The 24563-nt window shown below is 39.2% G+C and overlaps 1 pseudogene; it reads right to left on the minus strand.

The window, feature by feature from the left end:
- Positions 1-10370: 10370 nt before the first annotated feature.
- LOC122210599 lies at positions 10371-22522 on the minus strand (annotated as a pseudogene).
- Between the last annotated feature and the right edge of the window lie 2041 nt (positions 22523-24563).

Consider the following 24563-nt stretch of genomic DNA (forward strand, 5'->3'; position numbering starts at 1 on the left):
ATTAGCTAAAGAACTACTTTTAAAATAATGAGCGTACTTCCTAGTGTGAATAACTTTGTCTCCAGGTTAACATCCTGCCCAAAAGGGCATAATATTTCTCCTGACAAATCCAGGGTTCTCCTGCCCGTTAAAAACTAGCCATTCCACAAGAAGGCAGACTTGTCTTTCCACTGATGTACACGTATCTTCTATGCACTATTTCCTTTGGTAAATGGAATGTGGATATTTAATCAAAAGCTAGCTCCAAAAGGCACAGACCAAGACTCCATAAGGATTTAGAATTATACTCAGTGCGCTGATTCTCAACACAGAATTCTGAAAAAATCTATCCTAACAATTCCTTGCTAAAAAACAGGAAACAATCTCACCAGGGTCAGGAATTAAGGTTGCAGAAGAAATTATGAGGAACTCTGATTGAAAACTTCCCTCTCAGCTTTGTTTGAAAGTGTTTATGTTTCTCAAAAGATAGATGATTTATTTATGTGGTGTCTGCATCAGCATCACTCTCCTGAGGTCTATGAACACTAATCTTCAAAGGGGGTCCTTAAAGATATTTTCATGGTTAACATTGGGAATTGCATATTCCATCACACTGTTTGAGATATACAATATACATCAGCATATCAAAGCTCTACAAAAAAAGTCCCTTAATACTCATCTTTAATATAATGTTTCTAAATCTTGTTTGACCATAGAATCATGAGAAAAAAATACTAGAATATCCTACCTGCACTCCCAACTTATCATACATTTTCCACTTAGCAATTAAAATTCTCTTTTTTAAAGTATAAATCAAATATGTGTTATGTCATCTTTTATGTCACCCTCTCTTAGCTCAAAAGTCTCCAATAGCTTCACATCAACTCAGCATGGAAATCACAGCTCTGACCAAGGTCCAGAAAGTCCTATGTGATCTGATCCCTCAGTTCTATCAATATCTGTCTCACATATGCCTCCCTGAGCCACACTGACTGCCTTGCCATGTCTGGAATACATCAAGCACTCTTTTTCCTTAGAACTCTTCCCACTGCTATTCTTTTCCCTGGACCATTCTTCCTCCAGATATCTCTATGCCTTTCTTATGGACCCTATTCTGATATGCATTCAGATATCACTTTATCAGAAAGTTTTTACCATTTACAAAAAGCATCATTTCTAAAATAATGCTTCTCTATTCGTTAGCTCCTTACCTTATTTTTCTTCAGAGTACTATTTACTACATGATCTTATAGAAATACCACTTTATTAGCTTATTTCTCATCACCTTTACTAGAGTGTAAACTGTGTGAGCGGAGATCTTTTCTGTTTTGTTTGCCTCTTTATCCCCGATAACTATCCCTGACATATAGCAGGTACTTAATAAATAAACACTGAATGAATGAATGAATATCTCGCAGGACCAGCATCATCCCATGAAAAACAATCAGGAATTATAATGCCAAAACAACAGGTAGATTTGATTAATTCAAACAATCAACTAAATTCAAAGAAGCAGGAAAGGAAAAACATAAATCCAGTGATTTGGTTGATAAAACCAATCCAGAAAAAAAATGTTTGAACTAATTTTTTTTACTATATGAAGTAAAACCAGAATCATTCCACAAAAATAGCTTTAATCTCTATTTGCTGAAATATATGAGGTTCTAATTCCTCAGAGGAGTTGTTTTCCTACTTCTTTTATAGATGGGAATTTTTCTGCTCACAAAACTAACCTAAAGTTGTATGAATTATAACCTGGCTTGATCTCCACTGGAGAATATTCAAAGATTCCATGACCTTCAGTGAGAAAAAATGCAAAGTACTTTTCTGGCACCTGAATTCTACTAAGTAGGTAAAATATTGAATTTGGTTACTTTGCAATTCCAGAGGTGTTGCATCAAGAAATCAAGAAACCTTGCATCATGTGGTCCAGTTTCACATTTTTTGAATTATGATTCTAATGACCTTATTGTGAACTTAGAGTTCAACTATTATAACCCTTGAAAAATCAGAGAAAAGCAATTAAATAGAGATGTGTTTCCTTGAATATGTCACAAATTGATAATGCAATATTATTTCCAACCATCATTAACATCATAAAAAGTTATTGCCTTAACTTCTTTAAAAGAGTCACTCACTCTTACTGAAGAATTACCTTCTTGAAAGACAAAATAAAGAAACCAGTATTGAAAGTTACTACTAAATTCCTCCCACAGAAAGCTTTAATTTCTAGCTGCCACTAAAAAAGAAAAATGATTACTGTACTCTCTTCCTTGCTTGGTAATAGCTTAGAAGTTGCTCTTTCAAAGACAAGCTTAGGAAAATTTGATGAAGAGGCTCATTTTTCATAATTATGTCGACTGTACATAGTGAACAAGAAAGAGGGAAAAACTCTTACGTGGGAGAATGGCATCACCAGCAGAGGCCTAGGTATGAATGAGTGCCTTGGATGGACTTGAATCCTGTCCTATCTAAGGACAGGAAAATAAAAAAGGTTAAGAGGAAACATAATGAAGCAACAGGATGTTAATTTAGAAGTTTCAACTGATGCGCAGAGAAAGGCTATAAAATAACAATGGCTGACAGTAGTCCAAGCCCTATTGTAAGAACTTGTCATACTTTAACTCTCACGATAAAGACCTGAGGCAGGAACTTCCGTAAACCCTATTCTATAGATGAGGAAACTGAGGCACAGACGGGTTAAGTAACTTGCCCAATGTCTCACAGCTACTGTCATCGGTCTCAGATTACAATTTAAACCCAGACATTCTGATTTAGAGTGCAGGCCAAAAATGTTACATTGAAGACTGAGGTCGCTCAAAGGACTGACGAAGGCCAAAATTGAAAAATTGTAGCTGAAAGGTGGTTTTACAACACTAGGAACAAGATCTTATCCACAAAACGTGATTGAAGAGAATACCAGAGATGAGGAGAACAAAGCCAAGAGAAATAGAGATAAAATTAAATTTCCTTACAACTTGCAGCCCATTGATAAATACCTAAGACATGCAGAATGGGACATTCCTCAAGGAACCCACTGCTGCCTTAATGTTAATGCCTTGCTGTAGACTAAAAACAACCTTAGCATGACAATAGCCAGACATCCAGGATCCTGTTAGTCATCTTTAGCACTCAGAAATCCCCTTAGAGACTTCCTGTTGTCTCTACCCTTACCACCCCTCACCAACTTAAAAATAACACTCGGAAACATCTCAAGAGTGCATTTTTGACCATTGCGCTCAATGACCCTGCATCACCAACAGAGCACAGGTGAGAAAGAGGATTTTGTGAAGAAGTTTCTTTGGCAAAGTCAACCCTTTGAGCCCCAAGCCCTCTTCCTTTAAGAAAGAGTGGCAGGTGGCTCCAGTCCCCTCAAAACAAGTCTAATGATTGAGAAAGGATTGGAGGTGTTTCAACAAGACCACTCAGAAGATCTTCATTATTAGGGACACAGCAGACTGAGCAGGCTTTTGTCTCTGGAAATCTGGAAGTCAGCAGAGAGCTCAAGGGCTGCTTTGGAGTGGGGGCTATGGCAAGTTTCCACAGCTTGCCTAAAGTGACTATATTCTTAGGGTGAATCAAAGAATGTGTGATTATTTTTCTGTGAAACAGGATGGAAAGAGAACTGATCTTGAAAATACAGATATTTGTGTCTCTTTTATTCATGCTGTTTTCCTAGTACCTAGAGCAGTGCCTCTTCTGGTGACTAGAACAGATGTTCAATGAATATTTATCTGTATTTTGTAAATTATTATTTTATGTCATTGTAAAATAGTCATTAGAAAATTTCTTGTGTTATAAATTGTTATTAATATTTAACATAAATATGTTCAATGTGATATTTATTTAATATTAATAAATAAACATTTATTACTTATTAATAAATGTTAACTAACTAACCAATGAGAAAACACTGAGGAAGGAGTGGTCAGCCAAAGGAGAGCCACTGCTACATCACAGGAGACCCAGCTAACGATCCAGCAAGACCCTTCCAAAATACCCACTCAATTTCTTATGCAGAAAAAAACCCAGCACTCTATAATAGAGTTTACCTTGAAGGTTCCTTGTACATGAAGACAATTGTGGGCATCATGTGTTCTTTTCCACTAATTCCACTGCCTGTCCAGTTTTATCGTCATTCCACTCCCACTGTCTCCCTTGCGGGTAAGAGACCTGAAGAAGGAGGCGGAGATGTGCTGGTCGTTTTCCCCAGTGCCCATGGCAGGCTGGGAGAGGAGCGTGAGGAGAGGTTTAATATCACATCATCGTCCAGGGTTTGATTCCCTTTAGAGCCTCTGACTCCAATTTCTGCACTGAAATTGCCTTTGCAGTTAGTGTGACCGCAGGGCAGAAGCAGAAATTATGGATCATGATGGTGGCAGGCTGGAGCTTCCATCCTTGTTCAGTGATGTCATCACCATCCTTATTCAGTGCTGTCACACTGACATCAGTAGCTTGAGATCAGTCTTGGTGGGAGAGTTTATGCCATGGAAATTGTCAAACACTACAGATTAGCAACTCTGCCTCTCTCCCCAACCAAAAGCTAGATATTAAACATTACCAGCATTCTCCCTGTACCACTAGGCGCATATCGTTTCACAGACAGTACAGTTACATTTTGCTAAGGTACTGATCAACCCAATATTAAAACATTTTAGAGAATAGAAAGATGAAAGATTCCCAAAATCATTCTGTGAAGACAGCGACCAAGACAGCAAAGCCAGACAGAGTAGGGAAAGCAAACCCATTTCTCTCATTTCTCTGCAAAATATCCCAAACTAAATATTAATAATTTTAATTCAATAATACATAAAAAGTGACAATACTCAATGAATAACTTGGGTGCATCTCAGGAATGCACAGCTTGGTTTAGTGTTATAAACGTAATTTACCACATTAACAGATTAAAGGAGAAAAGCCATAGGACCTTTTTCATATACTGAGAAAAAAGTTAATAAAACCCTCAGTAGGGGCACCTGGGTGGCTCAGTTGCTTAAGTGTCCGACTCTTGATCTCGGCTCAGGTCATGATCTCGTGGTTCGTGGGTTCAAGACAGCATGGAGCCTGCTTGGGATTCTGTCTCTCCCTCTCTCTCTTTCTCAAAATAAATAAACAAAAACTTTAAAAAAATAAAATAAAACCTCAGTAAATTACAACATAAAGGGTATGTAAAGAACAGCAATACACCTTACAGTAAAGATCACACTAGGGCACCTGGTGGGTTAAGCGGCTGACTCTTGTTTCAGTTCAGGACACGATCCCAGGGTCGTGGGATTGAGCCCCGCTTTGGGCTCTGTGCTGGGCATGGAGCCTGCTTGAGATTCCCTCTCCCTCCTTCTCCCTTTACCCCTCCCCTCGAGCACACACTCTCACACTCCCTCTCTCTCTCTCTCTCCCTCTCTCTCTCTAACAAGAAAAAAGAGAGCGATCTCAGCCACCACCAAATATCCAAACTTGTTTTGAAGCTATAGCCATTCTGTCATGGTAGAGGGACAGAAAAATTAATTGATGAAATAGAGATTGCAAGATACATCCACATGTATGTATGTAGAACTTTGATATATAAAAAAGGTTAGCACACCAAATCATTTGGGGGCAAGTCTTTTAAACAAATGGAGTTGGAAGAAGGCTATACATAAGGCTTATACCATACCAAAAATCAATTGCAAATGCCTCCATACTTTGGAAATTAGTTGGTTTTGTCTTGTAAAGTGGAACATATGCATAGACTATGATACAGCAATTCTCTTCCTAAGAGAAACTCCTGTATGCCTATACCAGGAAACCTATACACAGATGTGTATGGTAACCCTGTTGCCTAGTAGTAAAGAAATAACAAAACAAAACTGAAATAAGAAAACTGAAAGAAGAAATGAATAATAAATAATGTTGTTTTGGTATGCTCATATAATAAAGTACTCTACACCAGTCAAAAAAAATGAACAACATCTAGACACAAAGATGTGGGTGAATCTCAGGGCGCCTGGGTGGCTCAGTCAGTTAAGCGTCCGACTTCGATCAGGTAATGATCTCGCGGTTCTGGGTTGGAGCCCTGCGTCAGGCTCTGTTCTGACAGCTCAGAGCCTGGAGCCTGCTTCAGATTCTGTGTCTCCCTCTCTCTCTCTGCCCCTCCCCTGCTTGTGCTCTGTCTCTCAAAAATAAATAAACATTGAAAACAAATTTTAAGGAAAGGTATGGATGAATCTCAACAATATAATTTTAAGTGAAAAGATAAGCTGCAGAAGTCTATATGCAGTCTGATATTTTCATTTCATAAATTTAAAAATGACTAAAAATGTTTGGTGAACAGATATAATGGAAATGTGCTCTAAGGAAAGAGGGAGAATGATCAGTACACCTGGGAGAGGAGTTGCCATAAACAAGAGAAAGAAAGATGTATCAGAATCCGCTATTATCAGTGTTCTAGTTTCAGATTTCTGGGGGCGGTTTCCTAAGGGTCACCCTAGAGAGAGGCTTAAAAAGTCACCTTGAATGAGCAATAATGAGTGCTGGTCCTAAATCAACAATCATATTCATCCAATTCTAGGATTCTGAGACCCAATTAAAATAACCCCATTCAATTTGTTACAGGAGGGAGCCACTGAGGCAGAGAGAGGTCTCGGAGCTTGATAACAAGTGGTGGAGGCAAGATTTTTACTCCAGGTGGTCTGACCCCAGAGTCCATGATCTCAGGCATACGCTCCAAAAAGGGTGGAATTGTTTCCTATTCACAGCAGTATCGGCACCAAGTGGAATATGCATGTATGAAAGAGAAAAGTAAAGAAATATAATAGTATGAATAGTAGCAGCAAGAGCAGCAAATACTGTACATAGGCACATATATTAGACATGCAGTGAGAAAGCCCTGTGTCATAACTACTAGACTCCAAGTAAACACAGAGGGCAACAAAGAACCTAGGTACCTCACAAGAAAGAGGGAGACTTAAGATCTGAGCATCACAAGGTTTGGGACAAAAAGAATGACATAGAAGACTCTGGGAACCAGGAATAGGACTGACAGCCAGCCACTCCTGACAACCAACATGTTAACGATCCCTAGAATGAAACAATTGGTGGTTAATATATATAAAAGCTGCAACTGGAGCGCCTGGGTGGCTCAGTCGGTTAAGCGTCTGACTTCAGCTCAGGTCATAATCTTGCGGTTTGTGAGTTTGAGCCCCGCGTCGGGCTCTGTGCTGACAGCTCAGAGTCTGGAACCTGCATCAGATTCTGTGTCTCCATCTCTGTCTCTGCTCCTCCTCTGCTCGTGCTCTCTCTCTCTCTCTGTCTCTCAAAAATAAATAAACAAATGAAAGTTTTTTGAAAGCTACAACTGCATAATGTAAATTATCCATCTAGGTCATATCTATGACTCAAATGTCAGCTGGAGTCACCCTGTACTCCGATATTTAATTAAATTGTTATAAAATGCTAGATTCTTCCTCCCACCACACACACAAAATTCAAAGGGGTTCTTGACAGCTCACATTTCCTCCGATGCCCACATTCTGTATTTCTGAGCCCTTGAGCTCTCAGACTCACTCACATCCCACTTCCCATGACTGCTCCCTTCTCTCCTGTCTCCGCTAACCCACATGCAGAGCATACCTCCTTTTATATTATTTCTTCCAAAACTGCTCTCAGAAGGCATACTTTAGCACAACAACCAATTTAAATTTTAATATTAACCATTCTCATTTAAAAGTCCTATACTGTCATGCCACCAGGCGTTCCTCAATGACCATCCTTCCAGAGTCTGGCCAATGACTGTGTGCATCCTCACATTCTTGTCTTCTTCTACTACTCTCTAATTTCTTCCTTGGCACAGATTCAGCTTCATGTTAACCCTTCACGGAATATCTTAGCTTTCTCCTCCTCTGTTTTTAAAGGTGACACCCGAACTCTGTCAAAACATTGCATCAAGGTATTTTTCTAAACAAGGACAATCACTTTCTTAAGGTTTACCTTTGTACCATCTTTTTTTTTTTAATTTTTTAATCTTTATTTTTGAGAGAGAGAGACAGCATGTGAGCAGGGGAGGAGCAGAGAGAGGGGGAAACACAGAATCCGAAGCAGGCTCCAGGCTCTGAGCGGTCAGCACAGAGCCTGATGTGGGGCTCGAACTCATGAACTGTGAGATCATGACCCGAGCCGAAGTCTGACACTCAACTGACTGAGCCACCCAGGCGCCCCTGTACCATCTAATAATTGTATACTGAGCAGTAAACAGATGTTAACAAGAGCTCTTGGTGCCTCTCTATGGCTTCCTTGGATCCTCACATCCTCCCCAGACCTCCCGCCCACAATCCAGCACAGATAACATGCAGCACAGCAGAGAACCTTGATCCAGACTTATCAACATCTAAAAAAATATTAGGGTGGGGTCTAGGGGGCGTTAAATGGGTGATAGGCATTAGGGAGGGCACGTCTCGGGATGAGCACTGGATGTCATATGTAAGAGATGAATCACTGGATTCTACTCCTGAAGCCAAGACTACACTATGTGTTAACTAACTTGAATATAAATAAAAATAAATAAATATTCAAAGAAATTTTATTTTTATTTTTTTTAATGTTTATTTATCTTTGAGAGAGAGAGGGAGACAGAGTGTGAACAGGGAGGGGCTGAGAGAGAGGGAGACACAGAGTCTGAAATAGGCTCCAGGCTCCAAGCTGTCAGCACAGAACCTGAACCTGACACAGGGCTCGAACCCACGACCCGCAAGATCATGACCTGAGCCAAAGTCAAATGCTTAACCTTCTGAGCCACCCAGGTGCCCCTATACAAAAAAATGTTTTTAAATAAAAAATATTTTTAATATCACCCTACTACATGTTTATGTAAAAAGACAATGATAAACATATATATTGATGATAGATGATAGATCGATAGATAGATAGAATGGTCCATTTTGACATCCTAACATTCTTTGCCTCTTCCTGTGGTTGAAAAACCCAATTTTCTTTTAAAAGCCTATCATCCATTACTTTAAGTGCTCCTAGATGGTTCATTCAGGGGGCTAAGGATAGACATGTGACCCAAATTAAGCAACTCAGGCTCTGACTTCTACTAATTAGAATTGCTAAAATGAGATTTTGCATGGGATATGCTTATACTAAAAATTGGTTGTTTATTGGAAGTTCACATTTAACTCTGTGTCCAATATTCTACTTGCTACATCTGGCAACCCTCTCAGTAATTGAAGTCATAACTTCATGACACAGACAGAAGCCTGTCTGAGTCTGGTCACTCCTCTGTTGATTATTTTTTGTCTCCAAGATTTGCTATCACCATCCAGGCTCTGTCCTGCTTCAAATGTAGTCATTTAGCTGTTCCTCCAATTCTTTAACTACCCCTTCTCCTAGATCCTTCCACTATATTTCTTTGGGTTTTTTTTTTCTTTTGTTTGTTGTTTTGTGTGAGATATCTAGAGTTGCTTTTTTGTAATTTGTAACAACAACAACAAAATTCCTAGTTGAAATATCACAGCAGAGACACAACTGGCAGTCTCATACTGGAAACAGCCAGGTTTTTTTGGCCCGCAGAGTCTTTAAAACTGAATTTATTGCCACTAAGATCTAAGATCGAAATATTTACTTAAAAAATTGACCCTTCTGACTTCTCCCAAACCACAGATCTGGCAAGATGGGACTGCAATCCCACTTGGTAACAACTGATCATCTGGATTAGAGGAGCTGCCCCCCTTTGACAGAACACGCGATTATTTATTTATCTGTCATGCTCTGTGTTTGAGTATGTGATCTATGGTGCATATAGTGCCTACGTGCTCCCTGGTTCCTTACTGCTTGCCTGATTCAGTTCAGTTTAACTCAATAAATCTTTTCTCAACACCTAAAGTAGTTGGCACTGAGGAGAATGAAATAAGATATGGCCCACACCATCAAAGAGCCTCTTAGTCTAATTGTGGCAGACACTTCAAAGGAGAATTTCATATGTAATATGCTGAGAGAAATAATGGAGGTAGGTACAGGGCAGTATGAAAACCAACAAAGATCATTTCATTCAACCTGGGTTAACAGGGAAGGTTCTAGAGAATATGAAGCCTGACTGAGTTTAGGATAAGGGACAAAAGAATTCCTTACAGGTGAGCAGGTTACATAAAGGGAAGAAGGCACAAAACAGTAGACGGAGTGCAAATAAGTACAAGGTTGAGAGAGAATCCCAAGCAGGCTCCGAGTTGCCAGCACAGAATCTGACGGGGGTGCTGAATCCACTAAACGAAACAGTTGAGATCACAACCTGAGCCGAAAGCAACAGTCCGATGCTTAACTGACTGAGCCACCCAAGCGCTCCTGAACGTTTATTTTTAATATGTGGTCAGACTTATTCTACCTTTTCTCATCATTGACACCAACAGAATCAAAAGCAGCTAGTGAGGTGCTAACACCTGAGGATTAATCCAGTGATTCTGGTCACAACGCATTCCAGGAGGGATTTGGGTGATAAATGGTTCATTCTTCCTTTGGTGATTTGGATAACAAATGGAATAGGAGAAGGGTACTGATTCTGATGGCCATTCCCTCAGCACATTCCTGGCTTTTTTTCTGAGCAAAGGATGCCACAATGGAAGATGCAGGAATATCCACTGTGAAATGTGATACAGGGGGCTTGGGGTTGCAGTCATGGAATTGGGTTTCACTCCTTCTTGCTTGTTTCCTCATTGTTAGGTCAGGATCCTGAACTCAGAGAAAACGTTATCAAGAGGCCTGGTAACTTTCTTGGAGATTTCATCTTGTTCTCATCCTCATTTTCAAAGCTGGCAACATTGTCTTTCTCTCTGTACCCACAGCACACCTCACGTAGACCCACCCAGAGTGAGTTCCTTTCGCAAACCTAGATGGGTGTAAGAGATGCAGCTGCTCTCATGCAGATGTCTCAGAGATGCAGCTGTTCTCATGCAGATGTCTCAGGACAGCAGGGTCGACTCTCTGAACTGTACTGACACAGATGTATCCATAGACCTGTTCTTTTGATGGTTTTTCTGGGCACCAGTGATGTTGTATTTTTCTTGAGGTTTAAGAGTCAATTTCAAACCTCTCAACTGCTCCTTTTTTCAATTTACCATGTTTTCGAACTAGCCTTGTGAGAAAGAAGACAGCAGCCACAATCGTGTTAATCTCTCCCGCCTCCGCTGCCCTGGGGCCAGAGTTGGCTGTGGACGACTCCAGAAAGGTAACTCAGGACATCCCCTCTGTGCTGTGATCTAGTCCGGAGAGCAGGTGGCTCCCGTATCGTCTAAATAGTTCTCTTTAAATTGTAAGACTTACTGGGGTGCCTGAGTGGCTCAGTTGTTTAGCTTCGGACTTCAGCCTCAGGTCATATCACATTTTGTGAGTTCGAGCCCCACATCAGGGCAGAGGCTGGAGCCTGCTTCAGAGTCTGTGTCTCCCTCTCTGTTTGCTCCTCCACCACTCACACTCTGTCTCTCTCTTTCAAAAAATGAATAAACATTTAAAAACATTTTTTAATAAATTATAAGGTTTATCAAGTGTTAAGCTGGGAGTTATTTTGTTGTGTTATTTATAAGGTATCTTGAGGAGAGAACCAAAAGACATATTAGCACTTCACTGGAAATTATCCACTACCCTATTACCTATTTATACCCAATCTTGTTCCAGAAAAGATAGAGTGTGACTTCCAAAATTACTACTTAGGTAGTGTAAATAAAAACAGATCAAAAGGAAGAAACAACGGACATAAAACACGACTAGAGATGATTGTAAAATGTACATCATAAAGACCCATATGATTGCTACAACTAAATCACAAATTCGGCTCAGAGCATTCTACCAAGTTTACTGGCAAATGGAAATCTGATCAGTTCCTCAATGCACAGGGTTTATAACATAGAAACAGCAATTTATCAGGATGGATACATGATTATTGTCCTAAGATCAAACAGGATGTGCTTACTAATGTTCTTATATTTTACCTCAATATAGGCTGACGATCACAGTAGAGAACAATTTAATAAAGGCAATTCTGCAAAGAGGAAATACCCCCTGTGACTTCCTCTCCTTATTTACCTACTCGCTGTAATCAGCATGACTAGCTAAGAATTACAGTATACACAGCATGCAGCAGCCCCTTATTTTTTTCCAAATTATCATTTCATTGTGCATGCAATGTATTTCTAAACATCAAGCACAAAAGCAAAAAAATCCTGTATCTTTAACAATGTCATTTAGGAAAGAACCACCAAGAATCTTGACTACTATTATAGGCTTTTTTTTTTTTTGCTGCTGTATAAGGAAAATTATGATCTTTACCACTTAAAGACTCAGAAATATTCTATCTCATTTCCATTTGCATGAAGTCTCTGGAGTTCGGCACTGCATCAGCTACAGCATTTAAAATCTCCTCTGGTTATTTAAATTATTTATGACAAAGATGGATAAAGAGTATACCGTTTGACAAAGCCATGATGACAAGCAAATAACAGTGTTTTTAAAAAGGAAAATGTGGAATTTTGCTTTCTGGCACATAACTGTTTCGCCTTATAAACATAAGGTTAAAAAGAGAATAGCTTAGTCTTAAATCAACCATTGGGTGGTGGGTGGGAATTTTAGAAGGGCGTCAGTTGTGCAATGGCTATATGCTAAGCACTGCACTAAAGGTTTCCACACAAATTTACCAAAGTGAGCATCCTGGCAAAAGCCCTGTGAAGAATAGGGGCTATCGTTCCTATTTTACAGATAAAGAAGCAGGGGCAGTAATGCTAAGGTCAGTAAACTTTTTCTATGAAGGGACAGAGAGTAATTATTTTAGACACTGTGGATCATTAAGCCGTTGTCACAACTACACAGCTCTGTTACTGCAACGTGAAAGGCACAGACCATACTTGAACGAATGAGTGTGGTGGCGTTCCAGTGGAACTGTTTCCACAGAAGCGATGGCAGATCCACAAAACAGGTCTTTGGGTCATAATTTGCACACCTCTGAAAGGAGGTGACATGACCTGCTCAAGATTGCTCAGGAAATTTCGACTGGAATTGAGATTTCTCTTCTGGGTGTTGTACGTGGGTGATGAATCTCTGAACTCTACATCTGACACCAATATTGCACTATATATTAACTAACTAAAATTTAAATTAAAAAATATCAGATGTTCTGCTTTGAAGCTTAATGTTTTCTCCACTCACCCATAGTTTCTTTAGTACCTAGACACCCATTTTTAAATAACTAGTTATTTGTGGACAACTTTTGATTAGTTGTTTTTAATCTGGCCAAAACAATACCCCAGTAAACTTGTTACAAAAATGTTTTTAAATATTCATTCAATTATCTACTAATAGCTTTATGTACATGTTGACAAATACACTTCAAAAATGTTTTTGTTTAATTCAAAGTTGTCCTGTTTTTTAAAATTTTTAATGTTTATTTACTTTTGAGAGAGAGGAGAGAGAGTAAGCAGGGGAGGGGCAGAGAGAGAGAGGGAGAGGGAGACAGAGTCTGAGGCAGGCTCCAGGCTCGCACTGCCGGCACAGAGCCCAACACGGGACACGGGACTCGAACTCACGAACTGTGGGATCATGATCTGAGACAAAGTCGGATGCTTAACCGACTAAGCTACCCAGGGACCCCTCAGAGTTACCCTCTTTTCTTTATTATTGAAAATAAGAATGTTCTGAAGTCAATGATCAATTTCTACATTTAAAAAAATAGAAAAAGAAGAACAAATTAAACTGAAATCACACATAAGGAAGGAAACTGTGAAGAGTAGAAATCAAAGAAATTGAAAACAGAAAGATCAATGCAGAATATCAGTAAAACCAAAATATGGTTGTAGAGAACAATAAAGTGGATAGACCTGTAGACCTCAGATAGGAGAGCTAGATATTTTTACCTTGGTATCACAAATGAAGAAACTGAGACTGAAAGTAGAGAATAAATGTTCTTGTGGTTATCTACCCATTAAGACAGCATCTTAACTCAAACCCAAGTGTATTGAGTCTAAATTCCATTTTATATTCATCAGCAGTAAATAGAATACATTGTGTACTGTGGGGTGTTTTGAACAGACGAGTTTTCTAATCTATTTTCCCTCACCCTTAAATGTATGATCAAGCACTAACAATGGAAGTACAATACGTTTAGCACCTGAAATTAGACACACTACCATATTACCACTTATCAGACAGTAACACTGTTAGCTTATTTCCAGAGTCACAGCATGTGGCTGTGCAACAGAGAAATTCTAGTCAATAATACGCACACTGTGGTCTATGTGAGTGGCTTCCCTGTGGATATACATCAGGTTACCTTCGCTACCATACCTGGTGGCTGCTCTGGTTCATTCATTAAATATTTACTGAGCATCTGCTATGTGCTAAGCTCTGGGATAGACTCTGAGGACACAAAGATTAGGAGGAATCTTAGAGTTTAGTGGGAAAAATGAGCAAAGGGACAGATAATTATAATATAGTGAGAGCAGAATGACACAGTAACTCTAACAAGAGACTTCTAACTCAGAGAAAGAAGTGAATGTCAGGATTTGCCTCTATTCTTTTATAGAATTCTAATAATTCTATTAGAATTATTCTAATTCTCTTTGCTACTGAATTAAGGTTCCTGCTCCCCAGAAATAGTGCTGCACTGAAGGTCAAGGCAGGAATGGCCTTGTTCCTGGCTCCTTTATGGGAAGATTATGGTGGATTCTTAGAGGTGTTGGTTCATTATAGATCTCTCAGGTAAGTTAATCTATACGGCAAGCAAACCTGTGTCTGTGACTATGGACTGTCTTTCTCTTTAATGTCAAAGTTATTAGAGTAACAGACTCTCCCCATCAGTGACAAAGCTGAGAAGAAACACAGGAAAGGGATTGGATGGAGAAACCCTCTGCCAGAGCTGCAAATCCCTTGAGTGGAAAAGCCATGAGCGTCTTGTTCATGACTATATCCCCCTCCCACCCACATGCTGCGCATGTGCTAGAGCTGGACTGTGCTTGACTCTCAAATGTATAAATGGATGACTGAATGATAGATGCATGAAAATATTAGCCAGGGAATACGGATGTTTCAGTAGACAGGAAAGTATGTTCCAAGAAGACTGAACGGCATATGCAAAAGCATATGAAGAAAAAAAAGCAAGAGAGAGTATCAGAAGTTCCGGGACCTGAAAATTTTGCATGAGACTAGTAAGAGTTGAGTATGAAAAGGTTAATAAGATGTGAAAGCTAAAAGTGTAATTCTGAGTCAAATCACTGGTCTACTCAATCATTTAGCACCATGACTTGTTGAATAAACTGGTTCCCTTTACATGGATTGGGTAAGCATTCACTAGCATGTCATAATATCTAGTTAATAAAACATTACACCACCTCCTGTGTGTCAAGCTGCATTTATGGGGTATAGATAAACAAATCTACCATTGTGAGTAGAAGCACACAGATTTAAAACACATAATGCATTCATAATTTTCCCCAATCTTAGTTACTTTATCTGAGTTGTCATGGTTGGGAAGTTTGGACAATCATTCTGTAATTTAAAAATACTGTTAATCAATCTGAAAATTAACATTTTCTTCCTTGTGCTTGCAGCAATAACTTCTGAGAACTTTATTTCAATTAGAAATGCCCAATTATAATGAATGTCTCTAATGAAGATGTAAAAAGACAGGAATGAAAGCAAAGAAATGAGAACACTGAAGAGATAGGTTCTAAAGGGCAACCATTATTCAGTTTCTTGTAATTGCCTTCAGAATTCACCATCTCCCTTAAAAGAAGAAAATCTGAATTATATATAATGTATTAGTAACAATTATACTTTGGGAGTTTTTCCAGGTGGTTCACATAAACGGGTAAACAAGTGCATATGAGGGCATGTGTATCAATGTGAGTAGTTAAGGATAAACAATGTTAATTTTAAAGTATACTAGACAATAAAAGGTTAATCCTTACCTTGCTCTTAACTCTCTATTGTCTTGTTCAGATATACTTGCGAAAAAGTTGGAAGAAAATAAATTGCCAAGTGCCAACCTCTACTCATTTTAACCTATGGGCTCATATTTTAACTGTAAAAAAAATTTAGATTTCTCTTAATTCTTAATGACTAGAACATTAATTCTGCCATCTCGGGTTCATGTGGCACGCATGTGGGAAAGTTTCCTGACCAGCTCTCAAGAAGCAAAAATTCAAGGGTTCTGGCTAGACTTGCAATCACACAAGTAGCATTAGAAGCGAAGCCTATTTGAATGAAATCTGTAAGCACGACATTTTCCTCTGCAAATTGGCATCTGTCTAAGGATGGAACAGCACACTCAAATTGATGCCTGTGTAAGCAGATAGATTTAGGTCCACAGGCAGGGAAACTTTGACAAACTTGACTACTACTGATAATCCATTTCTGCTCTATTTTTGCCCATAAGGAAGTCTAAGGCTTGTAGGAAACTCCACAGGAAGTCTATATAATAAATATATGCCTACTGTTTGTCTACTATCTATTAAAGTTTTAATTCCATGACTTAATTTAATTTTCACATTTCTGTGAGTTAGATAGGTTGGTTTTATCATCTCTTTTTCCTGATAGGGAAAATGAGGGTGACAAACTTGAACGATGACACAGCTAAGAAGAGAAGCCACCAGAATTTGAATCGAAGTCTAACCCCAAAGCCTGCTTTTTCTTCTCTCCCCACAAAGCACCAATCTTACATAAGCCTTTTAAAACATGCAATTAGTGGCTTGGGATGTGTAGGAACTTTACTCCTGGTGCTCATCTATCAGTATTTGTCTTTCCTTCATAACAAAGGAGGTAGATACTTCATCATTGTGAGGATAAGTCTGAAATAATCTACCCCTGTAGAAAAGTCTGTGTAAAGTACTCTGAATAGAAGAGACCAGAATGAATATACTCTGTTTACTATGTCTCACATTTAAATATTATTCTATAGACAAAAAGTTGATATCTGTGGTTGTTAATATAATCACAGAGGCAGAGAACATTCTCTCACCCCCATCTTGAATGTGAGTGATTTCTACGGGACACTTTCTACAAGAGTATTGCTATTGCTATAACAAATTAACCATAATCCCCTCCCATATTCCAATTGTGGAAAATCCTCCTTAACAAAATTCCATTTAAAAAAGAAATAAGGTACAGAATGAACCACAGATTTCCTCAAGGAAACTGGGCAGGGACAGGGCCAAGGATGAAACTGATTCATGGATTTCTTTTTCTTTTCGTCTTGTTTAGGTATTCAAACAACGCAAGAGCTATGGACTCTCAGAGACTACCACTGAAGGGGAGACTGCTTAATAAGAAGACGAAGAGGAAGGGAAAATGGTGCCTCTAAGACGCCCGTTAATAATGCATCTGTCGGTAACCCTTCCCCACTACATCCCTGATCCGCCAGTAGCTGTTCCTCCTTATGGCCCTTCCCGGATACTTCACTTCTTATACATTTGGAAATGATTTCAAAGTGAGAGCTATATAAGTAAACATTTCCCCCACTTCCTGTTATGCTCTTAACTAGATGCCGCATAGAGATTAGAACATGAGAACAAACTGAGGGCTGATGGCAGGTGGGAGGGAGGGGAGGGTGGGTGATGGGTATTGAGGAGGGCACCTGTTGGGATGAGCACTGGGTGTTGTATGGAAACCAATTTGACAATAAATTTCATGTATTTATAAATAAATAAATAAATAAATAAATGAAATAAAATAAAATAAAATGTTAAAAAAAAAAAAGAACACGGACTCTGGAGCTGTTTGGCTTGGATTTGTATCATAGCTTTGCCATAGACTCGGGCATGTTGAATATGCTTCAGCTCTCCATATATGTAATGGGGATGATAATGTCTCCTTCACAGAGTTGTGAGGATTAAATGTAGAACAACAGTGTCTGGAACAGAGTAGGTTTTCAGTAAATGTTAGCGATCAAGAAGTAGTAATCTAAATTCTCCATTTCCATACCCATGTACAGTTTATCCTTAAACAACATGGATTTGAAATGCGTGGATCCACCTATATGCAGATTTTTTACAGTATAGTTCTGTAAATGGATTTTCCTTACGGTTTTCTTATTAACATTTTCTTTTCTCTAGTTTACTTTATTGTAAGAATATGGTATACAACACATATCATGTACAAAATATGCATTAACAGCCTGTTTATGTTATTAGCAAGGCTTCTAGTCAACAGGAGGCTACTGGTAGTTAAGTTTGAGGGGAGTCAAAAGTTATACCTGGATTTTCGAGTGCACAGGGGTTGACTCCCCAAACTCCCATGTTGTTCAGGAGTCAACTATAATTCTAAAAATTCCATTGACACTTTCAATTTAATTGTGAAAAACAGGCTTTTTGTTCCAACCTTCATTAGATTCTCATAAAGTACTCAGGGAAAAATATCCCATCTGTCTATGAACAATATTTCAAACCTCACTGGTCACTAACTTCCCTCCACTCAAAGCTTTTCCATACTCCTACGCTTTATGGTGACATGTTTTTAATGAGTTGAAAGAGGAGCAGTCACACTCCGCCATGTTTATTTCTTTCAGTTTTTAATGTGAGTAATAAATATTTCCATTTATTTTTTAATTCACTCTCAATGACAACCCACCTAATGGCATGTTAATCTTTTCATGTTTTTCCCCCTATATAAACATATGGCCATTAAAACCGACAACTGTTGTATTTCTTTTAAATCACATAAACAATTAGAGTTACAGAAAGTGACCCACTAGTCCCAGTTTTCTGAGGACTTTCTAGATTTAAGCACTGAAAAGTCCCATGTCCAGAGAACTTTTTTGATCCTGGACCAATTGGGACACTTGGTCTTTCTACATTATCCATATTGGACAAATACATAGCAATTGTCTTTAACATATCCCAAATCGTTACATAATGAAGCATAATGAAAATAGCATTGGACTTGGGACTCAGAATTGCTGGTTTCAAGTAAGTCCTGGCTTTGCATTCAACTTTTGCTGTGACTTCAACAAGTCAAACATTCAAGGTTCTCATTTACACAATGAAACTGGAATACTGGTCTTTGCTACACTAGGGCTATAGTCAAGGCCATTGTAATAATGGTCATGCATACAGAATCTTGATGAAGAAAAAGTTTCACATATGTTTTCTCATCTGATCTTAAAATTTAGCACAGAAGTTGCTAAGTGGTATTCCTACCTATTCATGGTGGTAACTAAAATTTAGAAGTTAAAATGAAGTATTACACATGAAGTTAAAGTTCATTTTGCAGATATTTCATGTCCAAACATATACACACACAGCAGTATGTTTAATCAATAATAAAAATTCACATCTCTTCTGGCATTCCAATTTATTCTGTCATAAGAGAGTTGCCCAACTCTCCCTTTAACTTTTGTAGTGCAAATGGCTTCTTAGTCCAAAAAGAATCAGTAAGAAAAGATCATGTTAAGTACTGCTTCCACCAGTGAGCATTTTCACATATAATTATACAGATGCTGTTTTTCTAGGGTAACCCATTTCTTTGTAACTACACAATGTGCTTGTGTACAACCAGATTCTGAAAATAGACTTCCAGTTAGCCCTTTACAAGCTCTGTGACCTTGAGCCAGTTGTATAGCCTTGCTGTGCCTATATCTGTGCATTTGCATTTGTAGAATGGAAATAATAATAGTGCCTATCACATAGGATTGTTATGAGGACTACATGGATGGATACAGGAGAAAAGCCTTGAACAATACCTGGACCAGTCCAACTATTCTAAAAAGTGTTTTATCATGCTTATTACTTTGAGGCACTCACTGCCCTCAAGGAGAGGACAAGATATTGACTAAATTTGACTACGGCACTCAAGGAGCATTATATACACTTTGGGAGAAGTGATCCTGGGTCATGGGTCAAGCAAGGTGACTGCAAAGAACACCGTGTTTATTCTCTTCCTTTAACTTAGAAAAGGGGCCTAACCTTTCTCTGCATTCATTTCCTTATATGCTTTATAGAATCAACTGTTGAAAACCTTAATCCCAAACGATTTCCAGGTTTCAGATATGTTTAGTCTTCAATAACTTCTCTTCCCAAATAGGACATCAGAACTTTGAACATTTCAGGCACATACCAGGGTCAACAAAAATAGTTTCTGTCTCTATCTCAGTGCCTTCTATTCTGAATATTCGTGTTAATAATGTGCTTCCTCAGTGCTCTAAGCCAAAAGATTGTTTTCATCCTAACCCTTTCATAGGTTGCCTTCAAAGAAATGTTGCCAGAACATCAATATTTTCTCCATTAGAAAGCTTAAGAATTGTTTCCCACTTAATTCAGTAAAAATGTGGGTATAATTGGGGATATCTCAGACAGCTGAGCTGTCATCAGGCGAGGTCATGGTGACTATTTGGCACAGCCCCTCCGCAGTTCTGTCTTGCTGTCCCTGCTTCCCCACCCTCTCCTGAGTCCCTTCCTAATTCTTTCACTACACAGGGGAGATGATCAGTGATGTACTGCTGGGAACAACTATTGAAAGTGCAATTATTCCTTGCACTACTCCTGCTGAAGTGCAGCTCATCATATCTCATTTGGTTTTATTAATTACCAAACTTTTCCTTTAACTCTTTCAACAGCATGGTACCTACTACTCAGTCTTCTTCATCAGAGAAACAAAAGTGTCTTAAAGAAGGTAATGAGATCTTTTCACTTTTTTCTACCTTGTGTATTTAATCATTACGGGCCAATGGGAATGGCATCTAAGGAGTGTTCAGGGACTGTAGGGAAGCTTGCATGACATTTTCCAAGCTTGGAACCCATCTCCAGAGCTACACAGAGCTAACATACCATTAGCCACAGTGGCCCTTGATTCAGCTCAGCCACACTACAACCCTGGCTACCTTCCTGATTTCCTTCATGGTCCCGTTCAGGTACCTGCAGCAGTATCGTCCCCAAAGTAGAAGATCATGGGGTTACACAAGCTTGGAGCTGGGTTCCTCCAAACAAAAGTGACGCAATCAGTCAATTTTCACCTGTTTAAATTTCCCGTTAAGGCTCTTCAGAGATTCAAGTTCAGCAATGTACCCAGGGGTTTGTCTTATGGATGGCTAATGTTCTTCCTTATATTCATTTACACATTTCTCTGCCACATTCCAGACTGCTTTGTCTCTGGATAAAGCAGATATCCCTATCTTTTACTTTTATCTCTGCCATATTCCACACTTGTTTGTTTGATTCTCCTGATTAATGAAGCTTTTCTTTTACTATCTTACCAATATGGAGAGTCATTTCTTTATTTTTTTTTTTTAAGTCCCTTGTATTCTGGAGGCTGGAATTCACATTCCATTACTCGATCTCCCCTTAAGTATCAAGAGTAATCAGATACTGAGTTCTAATGATTCCTCTTCCATGGATTTTTATCACATCTTCTCTCTCTCTTTTTTAATCCCTATGACACAATCCTAATAAAAACAGCAACCACTACAGTTTACTGAAGGGATTTGTCACAGAGATTGGAACTTCTGAAACTGTGGCAGCTGGTTAAGTGGTCTTTTCAAGATTAATGTCTTTGCATCTCGTTAGAGCTTAAAATCTACTCGTTAGACAGTCATTCCCAGGAACGGAAGATGGAGATAAAGGAGGGGAGAGCAAGGAAAAGTTGGAATCCATGAACATGATCTGGAACCCACAAGGAAAGACTGAAATCCCTGTGATGACACAGGTTTCCTCTGACACAGGTTGCCTATTGCCTCTGTCTGACCTTGATGATGTAAGTATCTACGGAAATCAGGGCCTTTCATCACGGAGTTAAACTCACACAACTGGCCCAGGATTCAGAGATGCTGAAGAAGGATCCCGAGGAAGGTGGGACGCTTGCAGGCCTGACTGCTGCCTCTAGTGAATGGGTTGGACATGTTGTGTGAGTTACAAAGTGTGTGTAGCTTCCCTTCTGCCCCCCACGTAGCTTGCAAGGAGCTCCCTTGTGGCTCACCCTATCTGGAAACATACAGAAAAAGGAATTCTGAGAAAAGTAGTTCAGCCTAGCGAAGCTGATGCATTACAAAGCTGCTTCTCATATTTTCCAATTAATTGCTCATGACAGTTTTGAGCTGCATTTCCTATTTTGCCAGTGATTCACAACCCACCCTAATTAGGACTAGAAACTTGCTTTATTCTCTTATGAAGGTCTTAAGGTATTACTGAATTCCTATGTTTTGCCTGTACTATGCCACTTAAAATTTAATTGGATACTCACTTAAGTTAGCCTAATTAACTTCTCTATTGGTTAGAATTGCATTTGTCTGCAAATGACATTAAAGTTAAAGAAACAAACAAAAATTATACCTTAAACAAAGTTAAAAGTATTTCTTTTTCACATAAAAGAAGTAGGAGTCTTGAGCTGGTTTGTCCATGAACATAAGAAACTCAGGCTTCTTCTATCAATAAGATAAGTCCTAGCACCTCTAAAGTTACTTCACGGTCCATGAAGGCTGCTAGATCTCCAACCATTGCACCTACTTTCCAGGAAGAGACAAAAATTCAAAGAACTTACCTCCCAGCTCCCTTACAGATTTCTTGAAGATTTCCTTCAAATCCTGAAGAGCAACTTCCACTTGCATTTCAGAGCTTCAAGAGGAACTGAGAATTAAAGCCAGAGCAAAGTACATTGCTCAGCGGGAAATGAATATTAAGAAGGAAATAGCAACATCTGCTGCAGTTTCTAAGAAGAAATACTCCCTACACAAATCATACTTCCCAAGATGACATACTACTTCCTTCCTTAGGAATGAGAATATTATCCAATATGAGGGTGGGCTTTAATAAAACACATTTTGTGTCAGGTGACTTCATTCAACATTGCCAACAAATACTTTTGAAGCTGTGCACTTACAGTATGGAGATTACAAAGAAAGTCTTCAATCGCTGAAGCTGAGGCAGTGGAGATGATACAGAAGTTTTGCAGTCTTTGCAGGAAATGTGAATTACTGCAAAAGTTGTGCAGACAGTTATGAGAGATCAGTGGGGCGCTAGGTGCCCATCAGCAGGAACTGGCCACTGATGAAAACAGGACTGAGACTGCACGTTGAGATCTACGTGAAGCCATCACGATTTCAACGAGCTTGTGGAGAGTGCAGGGGTCAAACACACAGGGGTTTATTAGTGTATCAGAGGGCCTTTTCCCAGTCAAGAGAAGGAAGGGGCCCTAAGAAGAAAAATTTGATAAGGATACAGAGAACTGCAGAAGTGGAGGAAGCTCTGAGGAATTTACTTGGGACACAGATCAGTGCCTGTTGAATATTACAGCATGTGAGCCTGAATTACCCACAATTCCTCACAGGTATTGCTTTAAAGGTAGTGATTCATCCACCTGATCATACCAGCATCGAAACACTTTCCTGTCTTCATCATTAAGAGTGTTATGCCAGGCAAAACATAACCGTGATGAAACCAATTCAGTGTTCTGTCTTTGTACTACCTTCCCCCTTAGCATTAAAAAAAAAAAGAAGTTGGTTTCTCAAAAAAAGTATTTGTCACTTAGCCATGTTGATTTTTATATATGAAATATGATGACACTCTAACGAGACTAGTATCTCACAGATGCAGTGGCATTTATGCATCCTAGTGAATACCATTTCCTTCAAAGTGTTGTGGGGGCTGAGGCGCCTGGGTGGCTCAGTTGGTTAAATGTCCAACTTCGGCTCAGGTCACGATCTTGCTGTTCATGAGTTTGAGCCCCAAGTATGGTTCTGTGCTGACAGCTCAGAACCTGGAGACTGCTTCACATTCTGTGTCTCCCTCTCTTTCTGCTCTTCCCCCACTCACGCTCTGCCTGTCTCTCCCTCTCTCAAAAATATATAAACAAACATTTTTAAAAACAAAGTGTCATGGGGGAAGAAAGCACAGTTACAGTGGCTGTTTTGGGAGCTCATGTTCTAGAATTCAACAGTGGCGGGGGGTGGGGGGGTGGGGAGCACTCTCACGTGTGCTTCTTGTTTTCCATCCCGCTTAAGTAAAGGAGGTCCCAAAGAATGAGTCTGTTCAAATGGTAGGCACTGCAGAGGCCCAGAGCATGTGGTTAAGGGCACAGGCTCCAAGGACAGGGCACCCAAGTTCAAATCCCAGCTCTGCTCCACAGAAGCCGGGTGAGTTTCTTACCACCTTTTTTGTCTGTTTTCTTACTAGCAAAGTGGGGATGTGAAAAACAGTTCTACATCAAAGGGTCTTGGGCAGGTCTGAGGCTCCGGGTCAGGTTTAAGTTATTTTAGCTGTGAGGAGAAGATCCCTGGGAACAACAAAAAGAGGAATATGGAATTGCTGATAAGTAAGAACATTACACTTCTATTTTTTCCTCACAAAATATTCTTAAGCAATTAAGATAAATCTGAACAACCAAGTACCTGCTATTTAAAAATAAATAAATAAAAATGGAGCATTTTTTATAATTAATATCTTAAATCTTATGTAAAGAAAGAGCAGAACAAGGTGTTTCTAAATTAGCATTCCTGTTTTGAGGACAAATTAAAAGTTACTGAGAAATGAAGGGGGAGGCTCACTTTCCTCATTTAGCTTGCCTTCAAGCGTGTGGAGTCTAAGCTCTATGCTCTGGAACGATCTTACTGCAACCCCTCAGTAATCCTATGTACATGGAATTATGTCAGC

This window comes from Panthera leo, chromosome F2 (assembly GCF_018350215.1).
Source record: "Panthera leo isolate Ple1 chromosome F2, P.leo_Ple1_pat1.1, whole genome shotgun sequence".
In the NCBI taxonomy this organism is placed as follows: Eukaryota; Metazoa; Chordata; class Mammalia; order Carnivora; family Felidae; genus Panthera; species Panthera leo.